Here is a 20,456-nt window from a genome sequence, read left to right as displayed (position 1 = left end):
GCTTTACCTCCGTTTTCTAGTGCTGACTGAAAAGCAATCAATGAGCCAGGCTAGTTAAGAAATGAGTAATTTCAGAGATTCAGGAACACTTCATACTGGATTAGGTTATTTAGCACAGGTGTTTTAATGATTATAATATATTGAAAAACCTCACACTGCTGGGCGGCCCTCAGACTCACAGTGGTTGCCTCCTGGTTGGGCCCAGTTCTGCCCTTGAAGACAAGGGGAATTGTGAGCCTGCAGGAATTTTAAAGCCATGCCTCAGACTGAAATCAGATAGTATTTGAGTTCTGGCAGCTGCTACACCTTTGTCTGGGTTGAGCTTGAAAGCCTGTGCTTTCTGAAGGCATTTCTTTGTATCTGCATTTACAATTAGTATGTTGAGAAAGAAGGATGGAAGGGAGACCAGTACACAATATGGGAATCAGAGAAACTCTGAAATGCCACTCATTGCATTTTTTCCCAAGGAGTCACAGGAACACACGAAGCACAGGTGGTAACGTGATGGTGATGGAGGGGAGGGTGAGTGTAAGGGGGGTGATAATTGATGGGGGCCCAGAGTCCAGACTGCAGCTGTCCCCAGGTGCACCCAACTGCATCTGTTCTTCTGCAATGTACTACACAGTAGCAGATTTTGGATTATTTAAGCAGGGGAAAACAAATCAGGAAAATTAACAAAGCTCTTGGAGGAGGAAGGTGAGGAGGTGTGATTACCACATATGAGGAAGGAAGCCTTCAGGAAGGGAATAAATTGGATCAGGGGTTTTGGCACCCAGCACCAGAGACACCTCCCATCATATCACCTGTGAACTCTGTGGTTCTGAGAAGGGTGAGCAGGTGGAGAACTCATTGGCTCCAGACAGTCCCAGTCTTGTGCAAGTTTGGATTTTATCATGTGGTGGATTTGTGTGAACACATGGAGGGGAATTATAAAACTGAGATAAAGTTGTACTCATTCTATCTTCTTCTTTTTTCATCTTTATTAAGACTACAGGAAGACAATAGAACTAACTGCAGCTACCAGGAATGTTCTTCCAAGCCAGTGTTCCCCCAAGTCTCTCTAATGCAATGATATTGGTAAAAGAAATAAATTCATTTACTGGATGTGATACTTAATGCAGGCCTGAGGCTGGAGTCCCACTGTCTGTCCTGAGTCAATGAGGAGGAAGGCCAAATTGACAACATTGGGATGATGGGAAATTCAAGCCATTTGTCATCCACAATTCAGATCATATGATATATTTCAAGATTCCTCCTGACATAGTTATATTGGAAAAGTCTTGAAAGGTCTTCACAATGTAACAGTAAAATGTGACAGTGAGGGAAACTGGTTATTTCTTTTCTTTATTTTTTTGATATGACTTTTCAAAGGTGGTGTTAAAGATTTACGAGGTTTGATTTAGGGGACCATAAAGACATTGCAGGAGAAATAAGGTCAGGGTGTAATAGGGAGTTATCATACTGTCTAATGATGCTTCTTATGTTAAATAACTTTGGCAGATAATCCTTCCATGGAGTAGGTGGGGAGCAGGACAGGAGCAGCGCTGAAGGAGAGGGATGGCAGATCCATGTAAAGGCTATTCTCTGGACCTTAAGAGTGTATGATTATGATGCTAAGTAAGTTACTATAAAGAGCAAACGCTCTACCTGGAATTCTAACAATAGTTCACTATAATACTGTAACTTGAATTGTAACTCCTGTGCTATTAAAATATATCAATTGGTGTATTTAGTATATTCAACATACTAAGCATACTTTTTTAGCTATATGGAGAAAAACATAAGGCTTCTATATCAAGAAAAATGAGACTGAAGCAAAGAAAATCAGTCTATAGAATGCCTTGAAATAACTAGATTTACTTCAGGTCGAGAAACAACACTTTTGTATATAGTGGTATAACCCAGGTGGTACAAATGGTTAAAAGGTGTTCTTGATTGATTCTTTGGTAAACTCACTCAGTCCATCGGTTACCATGCTTTTGGCTGCAAGTAACCTAAAAATGAATTAAATAGCGGCTCATGCCTGTAATCCCAGCACTTTGGGAGACCGAGGCGGGCGGATCACAAGGTCAGGAGATCGAGACCATCCTGGCAAACACGGTGAAACCCCATCTCTATTAAAAATACAAAAAATTAGCCGGGCGTGGTGGTGGGCACCTGTAATCCCAGCTACTCGGGAGGCTGAGGCAGGAGAATGGTGCGAACCCAGGAGGCGGAGCTTGCAGTGAGCCGAGATCACGCCACTGCACTCCAGCCTGGGGGGGAGAGGGGGACGACACAAAAAAAAAAAAAAAAAAAAAAAAAAAAGAATTAAATAATGAGAAGAATTTGTATGGTTACAAAACAGGAGCACTGGAAATAGACATTTCCAAGACTTGTTAATTCAGTGTCCAGAGGTGATCCCAGCGATCCAGGTTCTTTTCCTGATCCGTTCTCTCATCCTCTGTTGGCATTTCCCCTCAGTTTGTTTCCTCATGGACACAAAGTAATGGCTGTGACCCTAGGTGTCATGTCCTCACACAACCATATGGAGTGGCAGAAAAAAGGAAATTTCTCCTTAAACGTTTCTTTTTATCAGGGAAGGAACTTTTTGGGGAGAAATTCCTTAGGAGACTTCCCTGTAAATCTCATTAGCCAGGGTTGTATCACAGGCCATTACCTTAGCCAATCTCTTGCACGATCAATCAAATTACCAAGAATATCTTATACTAATTGAGTCATTGTGCATATTAAGTTTTTGAACAATCCCCCCCGCCCAAAAGAAACACAAAACCTATTTCATCCTGGGGACATTTCTATACGCAAAAACTGCATGGCCTAATCCTAAGAGAATTATTTTCACTTACAAAATTATTATCTGACAACAAAAAAGGTGATTAAAAAGTGGAATAAATTGCATAGTATCATGCACACAGAATACTATTGTTGCATTAAACTGTAAGCTTCATGAGAGTAGAAACTTTCTTTCTTGTGTGATATATCTCCAGTGTGGAGAATAATGCCTGAAACGTAATGGATGTACAATCAACATTTGTTGAAGACATGGATCCTTGTTTCTTAGCCATTGCACAGCCCCACTAAATGCCTCACTCCTGTCCTGCTTCTTTCATTCATGCACTTCCCTCCAGACTTGGCTTATCCTGGACCACCAGGATGTGTGTCCCAGGAATGTGTGCACCACCAGATTCCCCAGCCAATATCTGAGCCTCATCCCATTCCTCACTTCATTACTGACATCTGTTTTTCCACCAACTCCAGTGGTAACCTCCCCTCCCTCGCCAAGGGGTTTTCTCATTATTTCCAAGAGTCTTTGACAATATCTCAGGGTACCCATGAACATGTCTCCCATATCTTAAACTCTGTCTCTCTCAGTGGTAGGTTACCTGGGAAGCATTTGAGAGGGCTGTCTCAGTCGGACCACAGTGTCCCAAACCCACCCTGAGGTCATGCTTACCTGTTGTGAGGGTGCTGCCTCCAGTGTCCTGAAATTCGCATGCCTTCCCTCAGAATATCAAACAGTGCTGAATTCCCTGTGGTCCTCACAGCCTTGAGGACACAGTGTGATCTGTACAGAAAAATCAAGAAAACTCCCCTTCCCATGGTGTCACAGCTTCTCACGTATCCACCAAATAGAACTTCTTATCTTTGTTGTCTACCAGAGTTCCTTGGTTTCTTGCCATGAGACATAGAGCTCTGGCAGGACTCTTTGGGATGGGGCTGGGGAGCAGACACCATACAATCAATTTTGTTTTCTCTACTCACTTCTGCTGCCCTTTGTACTGGAAGTCATTATTTTTCCACTCTTTCCTTCTGCTGCAATCTGAACGTATTCCCCAAAGTTCATGTGTTGAAACTTAATCACCAATGCGATATTATGAAGAAATGGGGTCTTTAGGAGGTGATTAAGTCATAAGGACAGAGCCATTGTAAATAGGATTACTAACCTTATAAAAGAGGTGGAAGGGAGGGCCCCTTTTTGCCCTTTTATCTATTCTATCAGATGAGGACACCTAGTTGATGCCATCTTTAAGGAGTGGGCCCTGACCACTCACCAAACCTGCTGGAGCCTTGATCTTGGACTTCCCAGCCTTCAGAACTGGGAGAAATTATGTCTGTTGTTTATAAATTACTCAGTCTAAGATATTTGCTATAGCAGCCAGAATAGCATAAGATACCTTCCCCCATTTCCTAAGATACAACTACATGAATTTTATATAGACTCAGCCAGGAACACAAATAATACACTCATAATTCTTCCTTTTCTTCCTTCCCAAAGACTAAGGTGTTTACTGCAAAAGCAAAGAGGTCTTGAACAGGAAGAAGAAGATATCAGAACCACCTATAGAAAAGACTCAATCCTTTACTAGTTGGGCATCCTTTCATTCCATGGTTGTTTGTGAGACCTTTAAATGCCACTGCGGTAGGAGCTTTGAGTGCCCTGCACACATTCTCTCAGCTTTGGTCTCTGTGCATTTCCAAAGCTGCTTATGAAAGCACTTTCAGTGCTCTCCAGAGGCTTTTTCTCTGGAAGGATGGGTGGCCCAACCGCAAGGCAGGCTGAAGAGTGCAAATGCCTCTAGAAGCAGTGCTCAAAAGGCACATGGGAACTGGTGAATAAATATCTGCTGTCCATATTCCTCAGCTGGGATAACTCTGAGGTGTTTCCTATATTATCTCCTACAGTTCCCTGGGAGGATTGAGTCTCAGTTGTCCACAGCAAGTTATCTGCTCGATAACGCATGCCTTATAGGATTTTTCTCCTCCTTGTCTCATGTCCCCTTTCCTTTTCCAGTTTCCTGGGATCATGTTCCAAATATACTTCCTGCACGCAAATCCTTATGTCAGGATCTGCTTCTGGGAACCAAATCAAGACAGATACTAAAGGGCATTAAGTCTATCAGGATTAATTTTTAAAAATTCTCAGTCTGAAATGTACTTAAATTGACACTGCTTTGATATCTCTATTACGGACCAAATTCAAGCACGTTTAGAGAAATATAAATTCTCCATGTTAGTTTCAGCAAAGGTCATGAGATATTTTGGAGACACACACACACGCACGCACACAGACATGCACACATAGATACACACAAGATAATATAAATGTGAATATTTCTAAGAATAATACCTTGAGTTTTTAGTGACATTTTCTGCCTTGTTTACAAGATGTATTCTTACAATATAAATGTACAGGAGGTTTTCTTTAAAAATTTTGACTTTCTTATGTAGTGCTTCTGTTGTTGACAGTAACTCCAACTGCCTCTTGTTTGGTACTGAAGTTCATACAACAGACTATGAGCCAAAGTTAGTGATTAACTGTTTTGAAAGAATCTCCCAAAATACACTTGTTTGTAATACGTCTTGCTTTTGTGTCTCAGGTGTAAAATAATTGGCATTTTATGCCCAATTTGCCTTTTGCAAGCGGTATGTTGTGCAGTGAGACTTGAGTGTCTTCGTAGGACACATTTTCAGAATAGTAGTTCGAGGCACTTTCATAGTCCCGTCACCTGGAGGTGAGACTTCTCATTTCCCACTTCTATTTTCATCCAGGTCATCATAAAAATGTTCGATTTTCCTTCTGGAGTAGACTGATTCAATTTTAAACATAACAATTTATGAAGTGTACATTATCTTCTCCCAGAGTAATATTCTCTGACAGTAACCTCAACTGTTTTTCTTTTCTAGAGATATAATGATGTTTTAAAATAATTCCAAGTGGTTTCAATAAGTTAATCTAACACTGCTGCTTTCTTTTGATGGTATAAATTGGAGACCAATGGCTTATTTAGATACACTGTTTGCTGTGCCTTTATTAAAGTACATATATTTGTATTAAAAATATATAGTTAAAATTAGATAATGTGTGCAACAGATGCCTCAGTTATATGCTCTATTCCTGAACATTTTCCTATTTCTGGCAAAGAGTTCTGAGTTTTCGTACTCTTACTATGAACTAAAGGATTAGCTGAGACCACCCTGTCTCAAATACCAGAATATCTGGCTTGCGAAACGTGTCCTCTTTTGGGAGGGAGGTTCAAGTGTCATTCTTGTGCTAGGCATGCAATTTTTACTTCCCCTGACTCTTCTCATTTTAATGGCATCTCTTGCCCAACCTCTTGCACTGCTGCTGTTGTGTATTTAATTGATCCAGAATGGACTCAGTCTCTACCCTTGGTTCCAAGACACCCCATCTCCACCCAGATAATAATTTCTTAGAACACTCTCTTTGTTGTATGGGGTTGATTTTACTAAAAATTTGGTGCAACAGAGGACATTTATATCACAGAAACATAGTCACTTTATATTAAAAGTTTAGACAGCCTTATACATAAAGGCAGTTTAGATACTCCCCGCCCTGGGATATTTCTCTGATCATACCTTCCCACACGGTGCCCTGGCCTGAACACTGTTGATCTACTTTCCTATTCCTTTTTTTCCCCTGAGCAAAACAAGCCCAATTTATTGCATTCTATTCCACTGAGAAATTCAACTGATCTTTTGTTCTCTCCTCTTCTGAGGGTCTATCTTTTCACACCTAAGTGGCCCCTCATGAGATTTTGTTAAATAGACACAGTTCCCACCCTAAGAGGGATTCTCATGCCAGCTCTTAAGACAACTGGTTTTCCTTTTACCCTGCCATAAGACCTTTGTAACCAGTCTTCTCAAGTCCTGTCCTGCTTCACACCAGACTCCACATGTTTTTCAACCATAAACTTTATCTTGTCACTGATCCTCTGTTTTAAACCTTCCCACTGTTCTTGCGCCATTGCTCAGAGCTTCCTTCCTGGTGTTGTGCAGGAGAGGGGAATAGCAGCCACTGCAGAAGCTCCTAGAACCATCTCCTCAAAAAACTAAAAATTTTAATCTGTATTGAGGCAAGGAAAAGTGTTGCCTCGATATACTGGTGGAAATACACTGCAGGTGGGGGAAGAGAACAGAAGGGAAAAACAAAAAATAGACTTCAACTTCTGGGGAGGGGCGGGCCTGCATGACACCTCAGCATTCAGCTAGGAGAGGGGCAGGAGAATTTGTGAAGGCCCCCACCCCTACTCTTGTCAGACTCAGGGACACCATGCCTACCTAGAATTGAGGATTAATCAGAGCATCAGATGATGCCTTCCCTCCTCCACTCTCCCAATACCAGGCTAACAAACATCAGGTAAAAATAGCAGTGGAATAGACCTGTGAGAGCTGCAAGAGACAGATTGTCTTTGGCGAGCAGCATAAAGGGAAGACCCAAATCCAACTGGGAAGTAAATGCCAAGGAAATGACCTTTTAGAAGCCAGCACCAGCCTAAAGAGATGGTATGACTAGCAGAATTTGAAGTCTGAAGTACAATAAGGGTAACTATAGCAATAACAAACCTGGCAACCAGCCAACTCCTGAATAGATTACATAAACCTTCAGCACTAAAGGCCCAGCAGAAGGAAAGGTATGCTCATCTCCAAGCATAATATATAGTTACCCCAGCATTCACTGTTTTACACTAGATGAGCAGCTTTCAACAAAAATATGTGTGACATATGCAAAGGCAAGTAAAGCACACTTGGAAGAGACAAAGCAATCATCAGAAACAGACTCAGATGTGACACAGACAGTGTGGTATTGGCAAAAAGACAGATACATAGACCAGATAAATAAATACGAAGCTCGAAGATAGACCCACATGAGTACAGTCAACATATTTTTTGGCAAATGTGCAAGGGCAATTTAAGGCAGAGAAGATGGTTTTCAACAAATGGTGAGGAAAAACTTGATATCCGTATGTAAAAAAAAAAAATAGAAAGAAGCTCAACATATACCTCAAACTTTACACAAAATAACCAAAATAGATCATTGACTTAAATGTAAAATATAAAACCATAAAACCTCTAGAAGAAAATTAATGTAGCCTTTGGTTTGGGAAAAAAGGTGTTTAGTTGTGAAACCAAAAGCAAAATCTATAAAAGAATTATATTGATAAACTGAGCTTTATTAAAAGTATAAACCTTTATTCTTTCAAAAACACCATTAAGAGATTGAAAAGAAAGCCCATTGTGATGGTTACTCTTGAGTATCAACTTGACTGGATAGAAGGAGGCAAAGAATTGATCCTGGCTGTGTCTGTGAGGGTGTTGCCAAAGGAGATTAACATTTGAATCAGCGGACTCGAAGAGGCAGAATCACCCGCTCAGTCTGGGTGGGCACAATCTAATCAGGTGCCAGTGTGGCCAGAAGAAAAGCAGGCAGAAGAACGTGGAAAGACCAGACTAGTTTAGTCTTCTGGCCTACATCTTTCTCCCGTGCTGGATGCTCCCTGCCCTTGAGCATTGGACTCCAAAGTTCTTCAGTTTTGGGGTTCAACTGGCTTCCTTGCTCCTCAGCTTGCAGACAGCCTATTGTGGGACCTCACCTTCTGATCATGTGAGTTAATACACCTTAATAAACTCCCCTTTATATATACATCTATCCATTTGTTCTGTCCCTCTAGAGAACCCCAACTAATACGCCTGTAGACTGGACACGTCTAATAGGATACTTGCAGCCAGAATATGTTAAAAAAATCAGAAAACCCAACAATATAAAAACACACAGCCAGCTTAAAAAATGGGCAAAGATTTGAACAAACACTTTATCAGTAAAGATATATAAATACAAATAAGGATAAAATAATATGCTCAACAATCATTAGTTTTCAGGGAAATGCAATCTAAGATAACAAGGAGATGCCATTACATTAAGATAGTTAAAACAAAACAAAACAAAACTGACAATCCCAAATGCTGATGATGATGCAGACTAACAGGAACTCTAGTTCTAGTGGAATGCAAAATGATATTGTCACTGTGGAAAACAGTTTGGGAGTTTCTTATGAAGTTAAGCATGCACCTGTCATATGACTTGCCAATCTTACTCTTAGGTATTTAACCAAGTCGGTTGAAAACTTCACACAAAAAACATGTATGTAAATGTTATATATAATTATATATACAACTTTATATATAATTGCTAAAATATTGGAAACAGCTCAGATGTCCTGCAACAGAAAAATGGATTAGCAAACTGTAGTTTATGCTTGGAATGCAATACTTTTCAGCAAAAATAAGGAACAAATTATTGATTCATGCAATGGCATGAATAAGTGTTAAATTCATTTTCTTTAATGAAACAAGCTAGATACAGAAGTATACATGTCATATGCATCCTTTTATATAACATTCTGGAAAAGGCAAAGTTATAGCCATAGAAAGCAGATCCGAATTGAGGGAGTAGGGACAGAGGTGAACTACAAAGGAATAACATGAGAGAATTTTAGGGGTGATGCTCTGAATGGTATTGTGATGGTGTGTATAAGGCTCTATGCATTTGTCAAACCCATAGAACTGTACATCACAAAAAATAAATTTTACTCATGCAAATTAAAAAAATTAATCAGGATGCCAGGGGAAGCCAAGAGGAACACAGAATGTAAAAACAAATGTATGATATAATAACTAAAAGTGGTAAAGAGGAAAGGAGCAAAACTTTTAAAGAACATTACTTTAACTGGATGCTGTAAGTCCTTTGTGCAAAAGGGCTGTACACAAACTATTTACCCTAATTGAGAAATTGCTTCCCACAGTGACATAGATTAGCAATTCCAAAACTAGTTCACGTGTATACTAGGATTGAACAAAAAATATGCATACAGTGGAAAACTAATGCCATACTTTTTATTGCCAGTGAAAGAAGTTTACGAATAAATAGGGAGAAGTCTGTTACAAAGATCTCTGTGGTTGTAGATTAGATTCCGATATATCAGTATAAACTTGTTTAATATATATATATACACATACAGTTATATACATAAATAATTATGTGTGTGTGTGTGTGTGTGTATATATGTGTGTGTGTGTGTGTGTGTGTGTGTGTGTATATATGTGTGTGTGTGTGTGTGTGTGTGTGTGTGTATCAGTTACTACACGCACATATATTCCCTGAGAGGGACAGGCAGCAGTGACACCTTAGTAGCAAGAAACATACTTAGTGCCCAGAACATTGTTTCTAAACACCGTTCACCAATAAAAGGAATTAGGGATTCCCGGAGAAAGAGTGGAGGCAGAAAAAATACAACATGAGGTTGGAGCACCTTGTGGTTAAGAAAGGGATAAAAAAAAATTGAAAGAATATAACAGTCAGTAAGCTTAAAGAGCCCCCACTGGCCAAAGCTAAAACAATTTGAGCAAGAAAAATAAACAGCAGTAGTACTGGATTATAGCCCAAAGAAGAAAATAGATATTTATGAGTGCATATTTATATAAATAAGTAAATAGAAACTTTCTTACACGGAAATTCCCAATAATAAATACAGACAGAATAAGAGAAATAGAAAATTATCACTAGAACACTACAGTAATAATTGTTCAGCCAAGACACATTAATGAATGCTAAAATGAGTGGGCAAAAGTTAAAGGAGAAACTTTTGCATTACCCCAAAGTATCTCTCCAAAATATTCATTAATTATTATGATGGTTTTCATCATGTTCATGAATTCCTTCCTCCAGGAAGGAAAGCTTATTTCTTCTTTCCTTGGGTGAGAGCTGGAACTAGTGACTCACTTCTGATCAATAGAGTAGGAAAAGAAAAAAAAAATAATCACATTACAGTGGAGAAACCTGGCAGAAAACTATCTTAACCAAGCCATCATGGTGACTATCACCAATAATAAAGCATAACAATATCATATACCTCCTGGTATGATGCACTGAGAGGGCCGCCTCACTTCTGTAATATTCTTCTCCAAATCTCATAATCTTAGTCTAATCATGGGAACACATCAGACAAACTCAACTTGAAGTACATTCTACAAATTTTCTGAGCGGTATTCTTCAAAAAAGTTCAAGGTCATGAAAAACAATGGAAAATTGAGGAACTGTGCCAGATTGGAGGAAACTGAGAAAATGTAACAACAAAGTGCTGTGTGAATCCTGAGTTGGACTGTAGAATGAAAAAGGGACATTAGTGGAAAACTAGTTGTATTAGTCTGTTCTCACACTGCTAATAAAGACATACCTAAGACTAGGTAATTTACAAAGGAAAGAGGTTTAAGGACTCACAGTTCCACATGGCTGGGGAGGCCTCACAATCATAGCAGAAGATGAAGGAAGGGCAAAGGGACGTTTTACTTGGCAAGAGAGAGCTTGTGCAGGGGAACTCCCCTTTATAAAACCATCAGATCTCATGAGACTTACTCACCATCACAAGAACAGGACAGGAAAGACTCAATCCCATGATTCAATTACCTCCCCCTGGGTCCCTCCCATGACATATGGGAATTATGGGAGCTACAATTCAAGATTTGGGTGGGGACACTGCCAAACCATATTACTAGTGAATCTGGATAAAGTCTAATTTAGTTAATGGCGTTGTACCAATATTAATTTCTTACTTTTGATCTTGTATCATGGTTATGTAAGATGTTAACCTTAAGAGAAACTTAGTGAAAGGTGTACAGGAATTCTATATACACCCTTACCATCCTCTGTAAATCAAAAATAATTTCAGAATAAACAATTATTTTTTTAAAAAAGGATTACAACATTTTTGAAGGTTTACACTTTGGAGTTTTTCACTTCTGAGGACCAAGAAGCAAACAGCAAAGAGCTTCTTGGTCCTCAGCAAGATCATCAACACGGCTACAAGGAACTATTTTATTTTTCATAGGGAATACTGATCCTGCCCTTTGAATAATCTTAGCATCCAGAGTAATAATAACAATAGTAGTTTACATTTGTTGAGTGCTTATTACACACCAGCCACCTTGCCAAATACTATGCATAGATATCCTCTCATTTCATACTTTCACTCGTCTTATGAAGACATTCTGCCCAATGTTATAGATGTGGAAACTGAGGCAATGTGAAGTTATACTGAAGGCTACATAATAAGTAGCTGTTGAGCAAAATGGGATTCAAACTACTTAAGATGCCTAACTCCAAACCCATGCTAATAATAATAATAATTTGAATAAGTAATATATGCTATAGAATCTACTAAATTTTCAAGAGTGTTATTTTGTTTATTCTACCTGGGAGGTTGGCATTTTTACTGTCTTCAGTTGATTGATGGGAAAACTAAACCCTGGAAAGGAAGCACCTTGCTAAAATCCATATCTATAGATCTTCAGACTTCACTCTTAATTCCTAGTCCACCTCACTGTCTTTACAAAGACATGTCTTTTCCTGCTGCTACTGCTAAACTCAGGGGCTACACCATGATATGATTTTTAAAATGATAAAACTGTGTTCTAATGTTCACCCTGATTCCAATTGCTTTGAAATCAAAGTGATTTAAAATTGTTCTTTGTAAGTGCCATGATACCCAGGATGCAGCTGTAGGAACACCACTGGGTCCCTGGATGTCATGGTAAGGGTTTCACATAATATTTCACATTATGATGCCATCTAAAAACTCCCCACCTACCAGCCTGTGTTGCAGGCAGTTTTTATCAGTATAAACAGTTAGTACTCTTTATGTCACAGTGCCTTCCTTTCAAAAGGCAGTCTAACAGAGGAATTTTCTTTCTATTTTTATGCTCTGAAGTAAGCCCTTAAGTAGAAGTGTCATCAAATGATTTCTCAGAAATTATAAAGAAACAAAAGGACCATAAACAAGATAAGGTGGCAGGAGGAAACATTAAAAGTACCTTTCCGAGCTGACTGGCAAAGAAACTCCTGAGGTGATGGGTAAGGATGAGTTTGCCTCTGCTGCACATTGTGTTTCAGGCTTACTGCTTTCTAGAGTTCAGTCCTTGCATTGAACTTCAGGGAGCCATTTTGCACAGGAAGGGGCTGTTACACCCACATCATTGCTGTCATTGATTTAGCTAAATATATCTTGGGGTCCCTCACCTTCATCTCCGTAAGGGCCAATCTGCTAGAAAAGAGCCCACTGCCAAGGGTAAGAAAACAGTGGTGCCCTATAACTTTGCAACCAGGTACCATAGGCCAAGGACATTGAGGGATGATGAAACCAGACTGGAAGGTGAAGTACCATGGGTTCCAGAAATAGAATGTATTTGAAAGTAGAAAAATTCACTATTGTTAATAACCAGGGCTCAAGAGAAGCCTTTTATATTCTGGGGTTTTTTATTGAATACTCCTTATTCATGAATTGATAGAAGGGAAGCATTTATAATATAAAATAGCAATCTATTTAGTCATCAACAAATATTTACTGAACACTCACCATGAACTAGGCATTATGCCAGATGCAGGGATAGAAAGAATTGTAAGACATAGTCTCTGTTTTTGAGGACTCATCATTTGTGGGGGAAGATGGACTTGAAAACAAATAGTTGGAATTCAGTATGACATGTCTCAATACAAGGTAGGTCCTAGTTTGTTGAAAGGACCAAAAGAGGGTGGGATTTTCTCTGCTCAAGAAAGATTTTCTGTGAAGATTTTTTTTTCTCATGGGGATAAAATAATTATTAGTGTTAAACTATTTGGTAAGATAGTGTTACTGCATCTGCAAGGATGGTGCCATCTATTGTCAGACATAAAATTAATCTGAAGTTAAATTAGTCTTGTCTTTACTGCTTCTTTTTATCTATTCAATGTCATTAAACCAGCTCTCTTGTGCTCTTACCCTCCTAGCTCTTACCCGCCTAGACAAAAGGCCTTCTGATCTACTCCTACTCCAACTTATTCCAGAATGGTGACATGCATTTTCACCTATATAATAGTGCCATGTTCCTAAAATGTGCTTGTTTGTGTCTCATTTCTGCATTTTTGCATATACAATTTTTCCCATCTGGATTGTCTTCATAAAGGCCTAACAAAGCCCAGTCTATCCTTTCACAGTTCTACCCCAATATTACTTCTTCCAAGAGCAACCTAACTGGAAGTACAGCCTTTCTTTTGAATGCCTAGAGGGCATTGTTTATGTCTCCTTAATTTCACTGCTCACACACTTCCTTAGCATGCAAATATTTACACCTCTACCCTACACATGATTTCAGATTTTTTCAATAGTCAACTGGAACACTGAATTCAATATATTTGGCAAATAAATGCACTTATAGAAAGTGATGGTGAGAAGTTGCTAGAAAACTTAGAACCGACCAACTGTGAATAAGCCAAGAATGCTCCACAAAGAGAAGATACATTCCAGAATTACCCAGTGAAGAATGGGGTATGAAGGCATTGTGCCTTCTCAAATATCTGGTAGGACCCAGTCAGGACCAGCTTCATGGTCATGCAAGTTGTGCAGTCACACAGGGTTCCAGCGTTGATTTAACATTCTGCTACTGACATCTTGAAATTCTTAATAATTTTTAACAAGGGGATCTGCATTTTCATTTAGCACTAGGTCTTGCAGACTATATAGTTGGTCTTGTACTCAGTTCAGGAAATTATTTCAAGATTCATAAGAGTTAGCAAGAACTGGTAAACACTGACCCTTGTTTATTACCTGGCGATGTACAATTGAAGAAATCAAGATGATCTGCATAATGTTCTTGTAGGGGTCATGAGGCTATTACTTCCTTTCTGCCCTGATACTAACCCTCACTACCCCCTTCCCTCTAAAACAATTCCACGCCTCTAGCTAGCTGGAGAAAATGGATGTAAGATGGTATATTAGTTTGGTAGAGCTGTCATAACAAAGTACCACACGCTTGTTGCCTTAAACAACAGAAATTTATTGTCTCGCAGCTCTGGAGGCTAGAAGTCCAAGATCACGGTTGGTTCCTTTGTGGTTATGAGGGAGAATTTACTACTACCTCTCTCCTAGCTTCTGGTAGCTGTGGCATTCATTGTCATGTAGATGGTGTCTTCCCTGTGTCTTTACGTCTGAATGTGTCTGTCAGTGTCTACAGTTCTCCTATATATAAGGATACCTCTCCTACTGGATTAGGGCTCACTCTAATTACTTCATTTTAACTTGATTTTCTCTATGAATACCCAACTCCCAAATGGGGTCATATTCTGAAATACTAGGGGCTAGGACTTATAACATCTTTTTTTTTTTTTTTTTTTTTTTTTTGGAGGGGGATATAATTCAACCTACAGCAGGGGGATTTTGTCATACAGAATTATTATTTGTATTTAATTGAAATTAAATATCTCAATTTTCTGTCCTAGTAAAAGGAACTTTCCTACTCCTTTCCCTTAGAATTTTACTGTTCAGAGGGGATTAAAATCACCTTTCTATCATCACATACAAGGTGTCATTAGGATGTCATTAGGATGGTTTCGCCATCCACTCTCACCCTCATGCCAAGAGGTAACGTACACGTCAGGTCGACTCCTGAACCCACATGGTTTAGCCACATGAGCGGCACAGTCATCTAGACCTGGAAGGAAACCAAAGGTAACTTAGGATATCTTTATTTTACTAATGAAGTGATCCAGGTCCAAGAGGTTAAAATAGTTTGCCTCAGAGTGCTCAGCTAATTAAGGGTTGAAGTGGGATGAAAGTCATGTCATTCAACTATGAATATAGAAGCTTTTCAGTGTATTATTATTTCCACATATTCACATCCACAAATAAATATTCTAAAAACTTTAGGTAAGAAAAGTTCAAATACATAGCACATGTATTCCCTCTCCAATGTTTACGAAAAAGGTAAAAGCCTTAAAAATGCTCACAGGTGCCATACAGATGATGGAAGTGAAGCAAGAAGGCGGGGTGTCAGTATTAGAGAGTTCAGCAAACCGAAGAGCACAAGCCCTTCCCATGAAAGGGATGGACGGCAGTAACCATTTCTCAGCCCAGCTGTTTACTGCCCTGTGGAATTACATGCTCACTTTTCCAGATCTTCTGATATTTAAAGGAAACCTAATGATCTGGATTTTATTTAGAGTACTCAAATTTTAAGTGTGGTGTAAAAAATATACAAATTTAAAGAAGCACTGTATAGTCAAATTTTTCAGAGAGGTTGCCCAGTTTGAAACCTATTTCATATCTTCTCTTTTCTTACTTTTCCAATAAACCCTTCACTCCTTGGATGGTTGCTAGGTTTAGGAACCAAAAGGCATTCCTCAGGAACAAATGTAATCACCTTTAGTAATATGTATTTAAGGCTTTCTGTTGGACTTCCCCAAGCATTCTTTCAAGGCTTTTCACTCTCCTAGTACATATGCTGTTGTTCATTTTCAAGGTTGGTATGTAATAGTAGGAAAGTTTGTATAGTTGGTAATTAATGGGACTAAATTATCTGTCATCTTAGTATTTGAATGTCAAAAAGGTTTTATGAGAAGGATATCTGTTTTTCAGTGTGGGGTTAAAATTTCAGCTTCTCTGAGGTACGCATCTATTTCAAACGTTTTAGGGCATGGAGGCCATCTAATATTTAGCACTATATATAGTGTGTGCAGGGGGTTATCATAAAATGGTAATAATGCTGGCTCAAACTTAATGTACTTACCCTTTTCTTAATTCTCCAGGCAAGGTAATTGTTTTTTCTTTTAATTTTTAATTTCACTCACCAAGACTGAGTGTTAAATCTGTTTTTTTTTTTTTTTCTTTGAAGAAGAGGTCAATCACTCAAACTGCCACAAAAGCCTATCTGTTTTACATTTATTCAATGACTCCTTTACTTCCATTCAATTTTCTACCTGTATAAAGTTAAGCCTCTTTGGTTTGTCTGTTAGCATTATGAAGGTGGCATGGGTGTATTTTCTGTTATAGAAGGAGTGACTTTCGGCCTTTGAGGCACTTGACCTAAAGGTATTATTCCTTAGACAACTTACAATGGCTTCTTTTCCTTTCTTTCTTTTTCCCTTATTAGGCACGCAGGCACTCTGGTGGTGTTTTTCATTCTTTACAGCGCAGAAATTGTGTGAAAGACAATAGGCTTGTTTCTAATTTGGTGTTTCCAAAAGCTTGGCAAAATAGAAATAAGACTGTATTCAAAAGTTGAAAAAGAGCATGTAAATAGCAATAACTGAAATTTGTGATTAAACAATTAACAAAAAAGAACCCTATGAAGTCATTAAAAGTATAAAGAGGGAGCACTTCCTGCTTTCTCATTACTGGGTTGAGCTGTTATTATTTACCACTGATTGAGTACCAGCCACGTGGGAGCCATTCTGTGAACAGCAGAGTTGGAAACAGTCACTTTCTAGTGGAATTCTCTCTGGAGTCAGCAACAGAACCTGAAAAAGTTTCAGATAGCACTCTATAAAGATAGGGAATCAAGGGAAGGGAATATAGACAACCTGAGTATTGGGACTAGAGTAGAGAAAAATGGGCTTTGGAGCAAAACAAATACACAAACAAATAATAAATTTGAGTTTGAATCTTGTCTTCCCTCTAGTTATCTCCAGAACCTTGAACTAACTATGTAATTTTTTCTAATCTTAGTGCCTTCATCTTTAAAATGGGAGTGAAGTATACCTCTTGCAGTTCTCATGGGACATGATGATCACAGAAAGTCTAAGAACATTTTAAATCCTCAGTAAAAGATAGTCATTTTATTATGATTATTGTTACTAGCTGTCTTCATTTATAACCATCTCATTGTTTTATAATATTGATGAATTCTAAGAAATTTAAATGTCATAAAGAATTTGAAAAAGAGAAATTTAAAGAGATCAGGAAGAAAGTGTACCAGTCAGTTAGGATTGTTATTTCATTTGGCTTTAAGCCAAGCAAATATTCAGCTGCCAGTTAAAAATGTACCACCTGCCTTCGCCCTCCCTTTAATATATTCTTTAAAGTAGTATGGTGGAAGATATCCAGCTACATTCAGAGTATGCTTTTTAATTTGCAGTTTTGAGCATCCAGATTCTTGAAGGAATCCTAGCTTTGGACTTATAAACAATGAAGGAATTTGAGGGCTTTTACTTCCAACATGTTTAAAGGGAACATTGCTATAGACAAATGCATTTATACTATATTTTGCTTAGGATTGTTCTCTGTTCATATAGAATGATGATATTTTCTTCTCTGAATAATAACAGATGCAAGTTGAAGATAATGTAATAATGGCTAGGTAAAGAAATATATTTTCACTTGTGAGAGATGGAACACATTAGAAGAAAGCAGAGAACAAAAGCACTCTCCTGCAGTAGGAAATATATTTGATGACCTGATGCAAATATTATATACTTTTGAAAGTGCTTGATATTACAAGTATCATTTTGTAGTGTACACTTCACTCAGCACATTTGCTATTTTATTTTAATGCACCCGCTTAGTACTGGAAGTGGAGAGTGTTATGGATAAGAAATTATATAAACATAGAGGATATAGCTCTGGTGATCAGGAAAAAGCTGAGGGAGCAGGCAAAGGAGTTATCCCACAGAGAGGCTTAACCTCCTCATTCTGGAGGAAGAAGTGCAGCAGGAAATGCAGCCGCGTTCAACAGACAAGAATGTTGAAAGTGGCAACTACTTACATACAAAGAGAATTTTTAAAAAGAATCAAAGATACTTAGTAAAGTGCTGGGCACATAGTAGGCACTCGATATAGATGAAAAATTATTTTTATTAACTCGCTTTCTCCAGAAAGTATGACATTATTGCTGGCTAGTGGGAAATGAGAGGGTATTCCTTGAATGCTATTATGTGTCACAAATATTCTGATAAAAATGATTTTAATTTGCACCATAACATTTAAATTTTTTTCTTCCTAGGGACTCATCTTCCTCAGTTCCCTGTGATAAACTTTTGTAGAGCCACACTAATGGAGGCTTTTAGCTCTCGCCTATGGTCTTCATCATGCACCTCCTAGATTCAAAAATTCAGCAGGGCCATGTCAAGCTATATCAATAAAAACAAACAAAGACAAAAATGTAACATTCCATACCTTAAAACGCAACCTTAGTAACGTGGAAGACCCTGAAGGACTTGAGATGTGAAGATTTTCTACCACGGTCTTTGCAAGTATTATTTCTTACAGCTGTTCCTTTCTACTCCCTCTTGCACACAACTTTAGTTACTCCCTGTTCTCCATCCCTCTGATAAAATCTAGAGTTTCCCCCCAAATTAGAAAATTTAAAAAAATCTAAAAGTTAAAATCAAAAAAATTAATTTGTTTTTAATCTAGAGTTTACCAAAAAATTTTCTATCCCAGACTTGGGAGCCATATTGTTAGTTCACAGTTAAGAATGATATAAATCTATTGGATGAGTTTTAATTAATTCTTTCCCTTGGCTGATTAGTAAGTTTCTGCAGTGAGTACAAATGTTTATTCCAAGGGCTGAGGAATGCATTTATAGGTTCGATGATGAACTAGAAGGTCATGTCCAAAGAATATTTGTGTCCATTTTTTTGGAGAACTGTAAAAGAGTGTATTATTGTGAGTTTGATAATGGTGGGTTCCTTCTATACTTAGTAATTTCATAGCAATGATACAGCTGTGTACTATGGAAACCACCCAAACGCTTGGCAGAAGTAGAATACCAATGTACCAATGGTTCATTTCTAATTAAACTTGTTTATTAATTTTTTCCCAGGGTATGTATGACCTTATTTCAGGTTTGAGCTTTTTCAGAGATACAAGGACTGAAAGTGGGCAAAGAAGGGCTACTTTTTAATGTTTGAGACTCATTTTTTCTGAACTATCTCCTTCCTTCTTTTTATCCGTCTCCTGATAACAGGCATCTATTTCCTTACCTTTTCTCCTTCCTGTCTTTCATGCAAGATTTGTAGGGAATAATTTGATATCAGATAGTGTAAATATAAATATAAATAGATGCTGCTTTTTTCAAACATATTTAAAATATTTAAAATCTGATTTTGATTATGGATTGAAAAATGATGTCACATTTATTGGGAAATTAGATGGTAGTGAGTTGCTAGGAGGAAAGAAACATTATAGAGCTTCTGGTTTAAACACAAGGTGACAGTAAGTTATGGGCTTTTTTCTGAAGACTAACATAGCCCTTCCAGTTGGCTTAGGAATTCTTTGGGACTTATATAAGTTGTAATTAATAACAAATGATCAATGCAATTGTTCCAGTTTGCTTAGGACTCTTCCCCGCCTCTACCCCCAAATCATGCTAAACTTAAAGATAATTCGAATTTCAAAACAAAAAGCCATCATACTATATTACACTTTGCAAAAATGCCTTCTGAGTTTGCTTTTTCTAATATATAATAGTTTTATATTCAACTGTTATATTAGAAAATGATTGCAGAAGTAGAGAAAAAAAGGCTAAAGAGAAGAAAACCAAAAATATAGTAGTTTTTTCCTCATTGATTTATTCTCTCAGAAAATATTTATAGAGCACCAGGAACTAGGTACTGTGGAGAGTACAAATAATATTTTTTCTCATTTGAGAGGAAAAATAATATCTGATTTATCTTAAAATAACAAAGTCCTTATGTGAGAAAAAAGATTTTTAAAGTATCACACACAACAATTTCCCATTTTCACAAATGTCTGGGCACCATGTTGCACAATCCTCCAGGGTGACTTCTGCAAGTGGACCTCTGTGCGAGGTCCCTGTTGATGTTGTGATGCCCACCTTACTCAGCCCTCTGA

At 38.1% G+C, this 20,456-nt stretch overlaps 1 long non-coding RNA gene across 1 annotated transcript in view; it reads left to right on the top strand.

The window, feature by feature from the left end:
- Positions 1-20,456, top strand: part of LOC111539488 — a 152,252-nt gene that overhangs the window by 118,732 nt on the left and 13,064 nt on the right. The gene's annotated exons all lie outside the window — the stretch shown is intronic.

This window comes from Piliocolobus tephrosceles, chromosome 2 (assembly GCF_002776525.5).
Source record: "Piliocolobus tephrosceles isolate RC106 chromosome 2, ASM277652v3, whole genome shotgun sequence".
NCBI classification, from domain to species: Eukaryota; Metazoa; Chordata; class Mammalia; order Primates; family Cercopithecidae; genus Piliocolobus; species Piliocolobus tephrosceles.
Note: the sequence above shows the minus strand (reverse complement) of the source record. Positions and strands in the feature narration are given on the sequence as shown.